Here is an 8,925-nt window from a genome sequence, read left to right on the forward strand (position 1 = left end):
AGAGAGAGTGTGTGGCTAGAACTTGAAGTTTTTTATTTTTATTTGAAGTTATATACTTTGGGAATAAACTTAGGTTTTCCTGCTATGCCAAGCTTGAGCAAGATGGCAAATGCATACATTGAGCTCTCTAATCATAACCTCAATATATGGATTCTTGTTCATTAAAATACTTTGCACCAGCAAATATGATTTCCAAAATTTGTGTTTTGGAGGTAATTAAGTAACTGTACAAAAATAAATGCTTTGCCCTCCTTTCCCCAGTGACTAAAAAATTTCCATACTTATAAAAATAATGTATATATATTTTTTAATTTTGAAAGCAACTTAACTCTTTGTTTTTAGGAAACTGTAAATTAAGGTAACCCTTTGATCCCATGTGTACTAGGGATCCACAGGAATGTTCCTCAGCCCTGTGGCATGAGGTCTTTCTCAAAGTCCAGGCAGCTACACAGCATAGCCACATCTCCTCTAATGCTGTCCTATCCTTCCTTTGCAGAGAGGACACACCTTCATCTCTATGTCTGTCTCACACCTTCCACCTTCTGGCTTAGAGCAAGACTCTCACCTTTGTGCCAACCTGAGTTGGCTTTTAATATGCAAGCCATATCGGGAATTTGGTGTACCCTTTTCTCCCTCAACAGAGCTCATCTTCCAACTCTATTATATTGTTGCGAGCTCAAAAATCTTATTGTGGGGCCTGGCCTGGTGGCTCATGCCTGTAATCCCAGCACTTTGGGAGGCTGAGGTGGGCAGATGATGAGGTCAAGAGATTGAGACCATCCTGGCCAACATGGTGAAACCCTATCTCCACTAAATACAAAAATTAGCTCAGTGTGGTGGTATGCACCTATAGTCCCAGCTACTCAAGAGGCTGAGGCAGGAGGATCGCTTGAACCCAGGAGGTGGAGGTTGTCCTGAGTCAAGATCACACCACTGCACTCCAGCTTGGCAACAGAGCAAGACTCTGTTTAAAAAAAAAAAAAAAAAAAAAATATATATATATATATATATATATATATAGTGAAAGTTAAAAGCTAAGCATTAACTCTTTTTTTTTTTTTTTTTGTGACAGAGTTTTGCTTTGTTGCCCAGGCTGGAGTGCAGTGGCGCGATCTTAGCTTACTGCAAGCTCTGCCTCCTGAGTTCATGCCATTCTCCTGCCTCAATCTCCTGAGTAGCTGGGCCTACAGGTGCCCACCACCACACCCGGCTGATTTTTTGTATTTTTAGTAGAGACAGGGTTTCATCACGTGTTAGCCAGGATGGTCTCTATCTCCTGACCTCGTGATCCAGCTGCCTCAGCCTCCCAAAGTGCTGGGATTACAGGCATGAGCCACCGTGCTCGGCCAACATTAACTCTTTTTCTTTTTTTTTTTTTAATTATTATTATTATACTTTTAGTTTTAGGGTACATGTGCACAATGTGCAGGTTTGTTACATATGTATACATGTGCCATGTTGGTGTGCTGCACCCATTAACTCATCATTTAGCATTAGGTATATCTCCTAATGCTGTCCCTCCCCCCTCCCCCAACCCCACAACAGTCCCCGGAGTGTGATGTTCCCCTTCCTGTGTCCATGAGTTCCCAGTGTTCAATTCCCACCTATGAGTGAGAACATGCGGTGTTTGGTTTTTTGTCCTTGCGATAGTTTACTTAGAATGATGTTTTCCAGTTTCATCCATGTCCCTACAAAGGACATGAACTCATCATTTTTTATGGCTGCATAGTATTCCATGGTGTATATGTGCCACATTTTCTTAATCCAGTCTATCGTTGTTGGACATTTGGGTTGGTTCCAACTCTTCCCTATTGTGAATAGTGCCGCAATAAACATACGTGTGCATGTGTCTTTATAGCAGCATGATTTATAGTCCTTTGGGTATATACCCAGTAATGGGATGGCTGGGTCAAATGGTATTTCTAGTTCTAGATCCCTGAGGAATCGCCACACTGACTTCCACAATGGTTGAACTAGTTTACAGTCCCACCAACAGTGTAAAAGTGTTCCTATTTCTCCACATCCTCTCCAGCACCTGTTGTTTCCTGACTTTTTAATGATGGCCATTCTGACTGGTGTGAGATGGTATCTCATTGTGGTTTTGATTTGCATTTCTCTGATAGCCAGTGATGATGAGCATTTTTTCATGTGTTTTTTGGCTGCATAAATGTCTTCTTTTGAGAAATATCTGTTCATGTCCTTCACCCACTTTTTGATGGGGTTGTTTGTTTTTTTCTTGTAAATTTGTTTGAGTTCATTGTAGATTCTGGATATTAGCCCTTTGTCAGATGAGTAGGTTGCGAAAATTTTCTCCCATTTTGTAGGTTGCCTGTTCACTCTGATGGTAGTTTCTTTTGCTGTGCAGAAGCTCTTTAGTTTAATTAGATCCCATTTGTCAATTTTGGCTTTAGTTGCCATTGCTTTTGGTGTTTTAGACATGAAGTCCTTGCCCATGCCTATGTCCTGAATGGTACTGCCTAGGTTTTCTTCTAGGATTTTTATGGTTTTAGGTCTAACATGTAAGTCTTTAATCCATCTTGAATTAATTTTTCTATAAGGTGTAAGGAAGGGATCCAGTTTCAGCTTTCTACATATGGCTAGCCAGTTTTCCCAACACCATTTATTAAATAGGGAATCCTTTTCCCATTGCTTGTTTTTGTCAGGTTTGTCAAAGATCAGATAGTTGTAGATATGCAGCATTATTTCTGAGGGCTCTGTTCTGTTCCTTTGATCTATGTCTCTGTTTTGGTACCAGTACCATGCTGTTTTGGTTACTGTAGCCTTGTAGTATAGTTTGAAGTCAGGTAGCGTGATGCCTCCAGCTTTGTTCTTTTGGCTTAGGATTGACTTGGTGATGCGGGCTCTTTTTTGGTTCCATATGAACTTTAAAGTAGTTTTTTCCAATTCTGTGAAGAAAGTCATTGGTAGCTTGATGGGGATGGCATTGAATCTATAAATTACCTTGGGCAGTATGGCCATTTTCACGATATTGATTCTTCCAACCCATGAGCATGGAATGTTCTTCCATTTGTTTGTATCCTCTTTTATTTCATTGAGCAGTGGTTTGTAGTTCTCCTTGAAGAGGTCCTTCACGTCCCTTGTAAGTTGGATTCCTAGGTATTTTATTCTCTTTGAAGCAATTGTGAATGGGGGTTCACTCATGATTTGGCTCTCTGTTTGTCTGTGATTGGTGTACAAGAATGCTTGTGATTTTTGCACATTGATTTTGTATCCTGAGACTTTGCTGAAGTTGCTTATCAGCTTAAGGAGATTTTGGGCTGAGACAATGGGGTTTTCTAGATATACAATCATGTCATCTGCAAACAGGGACACTTTGACTTCCTCTTTTCCTAATTGAATACCCTTTATTTCCTTCTCCTGCCTGATTGCCCTGGCCAGAACTTCCAACACTATGTTGAATAGGAGTGGTGAGAGAGGGCATTCCTCTCTTGTGCCAGTTTTCAAAGGGAATGCTTCCAGTTTTTGCCCATTCAGTATGATATTGGCTGTGGGTTTGTCATAGATAGCTCTTATTATTTTGAGATATGTCCCATCAATATCTAATTTATTGAGAATCTTTAGCATGAAGGGTTGTTGAATTTTGTCAAAGGCCTTTTCTGCATCTATTGAGATAATCATGTGGTTTTTGTCTTTGGTTCTGTTTATATGCTGGATTACATTTATTGATTTTAGTATGTTGAACCAGCCTTGCATCCCAGGGATGAAGCCCACTTGATCATGGTGGATAAGCTTTTTGATGTGCTGCTGGATTTGGTTTGCCAGTATTTTATTGAGGATTTTTGCATCAATGTTCATCAAGGATATTGGTCTGAAATTCTCTTTTTTGGTTGTGTCTCTGCCAGGCTTTGGTATCAGGATGATGCTGGCCTCATAAAATGTGTTAGGGAGGATTCTGTCTTTTTCTATTGATTGGAATAGTTTCAGAAGGAATGGTACCAGCTCCTCCTTGTACCTCTGATAGAATTTGGCTGTGAATCCGTCAGGTCCTGGACTCTTTTTGGTTGGTAAACTATTGATTGTTGCCACAATTTCAGAGCCTGTTATCGGTTTATTCAGAGATTCAACCTCCTACTGGTTTAGTCTTGGGAGGGTGTATTGTCGAGGAATTTATCCATTTCTTCTAGATTTTCTAGTTTATTTGCATAGAGGTGTTTGTAGTATTCTCTGATGGTAGATTGTATTTCTGTGGGATCGGTGGTGATATCCCCTTTATCATTTTTTATTACCAGAGCTGTTCCTGTTTGGCCATCTTGGCTCCACCCCCCTATTATCTCTTTTTTAAAAAACTTTCCAGCCACTTTATTAACTGTGGCGTTAAATGGCAAGATAGATATAATACTCATTTCACATGTGTGTTGCAACACCAGAGATGCTGATTCTCATTTAAAAAATCATCTGAATTCCTTCTAAAACACACACACACACAATCAGTACACTTGGTACCTTGGAAAATGATGTAATGTTATCATGAGTGCTGGTATATTTGTTATGAACCGACTGAAAATTATCTTTAATGTAAACTATAATTGACCCATGTGCTCGCTCTTCCTGTCTTATCTATATCTACTCAAAGTGAGTGATTTCCCATGTTTAACAAATTATTCTTTAGGCCGTAAAAAAGTATTTTCATTAAAAAAGAAAAATACAAAACAGTTATCACAGCAAACTTTCTAGTGTTTTTAATTTGAAATTACATACTTTGGGAATATTATATACTTCGCGTTCTCATGCTGTGCCAAGCTTGAGCAACATAGCAAATGCGTAAATTCAGCTCTCGAATCATAACCTCAATATATGGATTCCCATTCATTAAAGTACTTCACACCAGCAAATATGATTTTCAACATTTGTGTTTTGGAGATAATTAAGCAACTGTATAAAAATAAGTGCACTTTCCCCTCCTTTCCCCAGTGGCTAAAAATTTCCATACTTTAAATATAATAAAAATACTATTTTTCGTTATTATACTTTAAGTTTTAGGGTACATGTGCACAGGGTGCAGGTTAGTTACATATGTATACACGTGCCATGTTGGTGTGCTGCACCCATTAACTTGTCATTTAACATTAGGTATATCTAAAACAGCAGCCCTTAACTCCTTGCTGGTGCCTGCCATCCTGCCCTTCTTTACTTCGTTATTAGCTCTGCTAGTTTTTTCTTGTATGTGATGATAAAAAGGCAATGTGGATGGGTCATGATTTTCATGCGTGTTCTGTTTCCAAATTTTCTTCTTCAAAAAGCCAAACAAACAAAATAACAGTGCAACAAAACACAAATAGCTTTCAGTTTGACAAGTGATGCATTCACTTGTGATTTTAGTCAGTAACAAATGCTACCTTGTTGTAATAGTAGAAATGTTGCCTTTGTAATAGTAGAAAGGCAACAAATTCTTACAAGGAAACAGGAAGGTATACAGTCTGAACAAAGTCTCTTATTAGCTTCCTCCTCTTATCTCTTTTTTCCCCCTATTATCTGTTTTGTGTTTACTGCAGTAAGCTGCAAAACATACAGCAAAAAGGATTGGCTTAAAGGCAATTGATGTTTGTAAATAAATCCGCAACAGGGTCCAAGCTGCAGAAGTGATACACAGTCAGCCTAGTCGGACAATTCTGAGCACATGCATATGCAGGTGAAGTCAGGCTCCATTAAATTTTGTAAAAAGTCAGTGAATTTTTACTCTTTTCATGTTAAAGTTTTTTTTGAAAGCTTTCTTTTTTTTTCCTTGTACTGACCACAAACAAGTTTTAAACAAGAATCAAGAGTCTGGCAAAAATGCAAAAAAAAAAAAAAAAAAAAAAAAAAGAAAGAAAGAAAGAAAAAAGAAAAAGCTGTAGTAACATTGAACTGCACAATATAAGCATTTAGTATGTACAAATTTCAAAATCAAAAGAAGAAAATCATCCCTCATTACAACGTGGTACCTTGACACGTATGACCACCGACTAAGAAGATGGCTCTGAGAATGTGCCAGTTTAAAGGGAGAAAAGCTCAGATCTTCAAGCACGTTGGGGCAACCCCAGAATGTTGGCTGCAGGCTTCTAAAGGATGATCACTGGTTGTCTCATGTATTCACCATTTTTCTGGGCAAAAGCAATTCCACTTTCCCTGAAAACTTGTCTCCAGGATACTTCTCTGTCCTCAGCCAGAAAAGATACAGATTGGAACCCACATCGACCTGATTCAACCAAGTGCCTCTTCAACGAGAGGGGCAGGATGGTCTATCATCTGCTGACTGATCAGGATTTGGATCCATCTCTGAATAAAGAGGTAGAGACAAGAACCGAAACTCCTGGATATATGCAAACAGTGGTCCTTGGAGCGCTCTCCTGAAGTCATCACAGGCACTCACGGTGCGAGATTGTTCTGCGTTTGTTCCTCTGTTACCACTTCTGCATAACTGGGTGGTGCTTCAGGTCTTTCAGGAAGGGATAAACGGAGCCAGTTTTTGTTCATGCTACGCTGCCTGCTTACATTTGAGGTTCTGGTACCCAATAGATGGAGAGGAATGGTGCTGATGGCAAGTGGCAAATTAATAAATGAGTCCATAGCTCCAGGAATATCCACATATTCCATTAACAAATATTCCACACAGATTATACCATAGTGGAGAATAGAGGGAGAAACTGGTGGAATTTTCAGCAACTTGCCATTTCACGTCTCTCCTTCCAGATGACAAGGATTCCTCATGCAAGTTAGCCACACGCTGTTTTACTTCCTTCATCTTCCCTTTGGCATGGAAGGCCTGTGTTTGGTAATGGCTGACTTTGGCACCAGCATTTGGAAAGAGCAGTTCTCAGTCTCAGCAAATTTCTGAGTTGATTCTCCCATGGTATAGCCCTTCTTTTCAATTTTTGCACTTAAGGATATTGAGCCTGAGGTAGAAAACCAGCAACCTAGTGTCCTTTCTTCTGTGCCTGCTTGGGGTGAGAGTGATGAAGGAGTATTCATATTTATATACTCGGAGACTGTAAATTCCTTCTTTGATGTTACTGTTAGTAGGCAGGGCCTGTGAGATTCAGCTTTCACACAAGAGTGCACATACCACGACTGCCTTTGAGTGAGGTAGCAAGTGGTGTCTGTGGAAGCTCAGAGCTGAATGCATATTCATGCCTTCCTGAATGAATAGTGATGAAGCCTTCTTTGGAATTATCATTGACTCTTTCGTGTCCAATTAGGATATCTTTATGGTTGAAATATTCTACTTCTTCCGTGTAATTCCGGGTACAGGCAGTATTGGTGTCAGTGTTTCTAGAGTCAGCCGAGCGTATTTCCAAGTGTCCTCTTGCATGAATGTTAAGAGATTTTACTCTGATTTTGCCAGTAACTTCTTCTTCTTCTTCTTTTTTTTTTTTTTTTTTTTTTTTTTTTTTTTTTTTTTTTTTTTTTATGGAGTCTCGCTTGGTCACCAGGCTGGAGTGCAGTGGCGTGATCTCGGCTTACCGCAACCTCTACTTCCGGGGTTCAAGTGAGTCTCCTGGCTCAGCCTTTCAAGTAGCTGGGACTACAAGCGTGCACCACCATGCCCAGCTAATTTTTATATTTTTAGGAGAGACGGGGTTTCACCATGTTGACCAGGATGGTCTCAATCTCTTGACCTGGTGACCCACCCGCTGCGTCCAGCTAGCAACTTCTAAATTCACCCTTCTTGAGATGATATCCCCACTAGAATACACAGGACATTGCTGTCATGAAGATAGTCAAAGCTCATTGTCAAACTTTTCACCTTTCCCAACACCATGTTTCTAATAAAGTCTACAAAAATATAATGTAAGCCAGAAAAAAAGAGGGCATATAAAATGTGATCTTCGTTTAACACTGATGTCTCTGTCATGCAAAATACCTTCAGGTTGAATCGGTGATTCTTTATAAATAGTTCATTGATCTCAGTTTGTCATCGAGGTTGGAGTGTGGTGGTACCATCATAGCTCACTGTAACCTTGAACTCCTGGGCTCAAGGGATCTTTCTGGCCTCAGCCTCTTCAGTAGCGGAGACTATGGGTGTAAATCACTATGCCTGGCTAATTTTTAAATTTTTTTTGATAGAGATGGGGTTCTCATCATGTTGCCCAGGTTGGTCTCGAACTCCTAGGCTCAAGTAATCCTCCCACTTCAGCCTCCCAGAGTAATGGGATTACAGACATGGGCCACCTTACCTGGCTGAGATTTCTTAAAAAGTCAGGGCAGCAGAGGCTGTTGCTCTGTGCTGCTGCTCATCTTGGTGGTCTCCTTACAAACACCCATTCATTATTTTTTTTAATCTTTGTACATTTTATAGGTAAAAATATGTATTTCAGCATGGCAGTGTGATTGTAATTTGCATTTTTCTTATTATGAATGGGTTTGATCTCTAGGGGATATTTCTGGATAGGGAAAGTAAAGTAAAGAATAAGTTTAGAAATTTCAATTTGAGTTAGATTCAATGTCCCTTTAAAAAGTTATCTTTAAAATATTGGCCTTTACTTTCCTACTTTGCCAATGGATGCATTTGAACAAATAGGGGAAAGAGTTTTTAAAAGGAAAAAATGAGAGAAAAGCACATTAATTTGTTTCCACATTTAACCCTCCTGACACAAGCAATTTCTTGGGCTTAATCCCCTGCTCCAAAGGCTCCCTGTCTGGAAATCCTTTTCCTTCTGACTCGGGCTGCGTTTCTGAGACACTGTATCCCTTTTTAATCCTAGCATGGAATACTATTGATCATTAGGATGGAAACCCAATCACTGATCTATAACAGAACAGCAAGACCCTGGGAAACTGCAGAATTGATCATTTTATCTGCTTAATTTGTAGTTTTCCCACACTTGTCCAAAACAACATTCTACATTAATACATTTGGGACGCCTACAAATATTTTAATGTTTTACATTACAAAGAACAAATGTAGACAACAGGGTGCACTGTGGC

General features: G+C 39.5%; 1 pseudogene; it reads right to left on the reverse strand.

Moving 5' to 3' along the window:
* Positions 1 to 6,217: 6,217 nt before the first annotated feature.
* Positions 6,218 to 7,759, reverse strand: LOC100607330 (annotated as a pseudogene).
* Positions 7,760 to 8,925: the final 1,166 nt, after the last annotated feature.

This window comes from Nomascus leucogenys, chromosome 22a (assembly GCF_006542625.1).
Source record: "Nomascus leucogenys isolate Asia chromosome 22a, Asia_NLE_v1, whole genome shotgun sequence".
NCBI lineage: Eukaryota > Metazoa > Chordata > Mammalia > Primates > Hylobatidae > Nomascus > Nomascus leucogenys.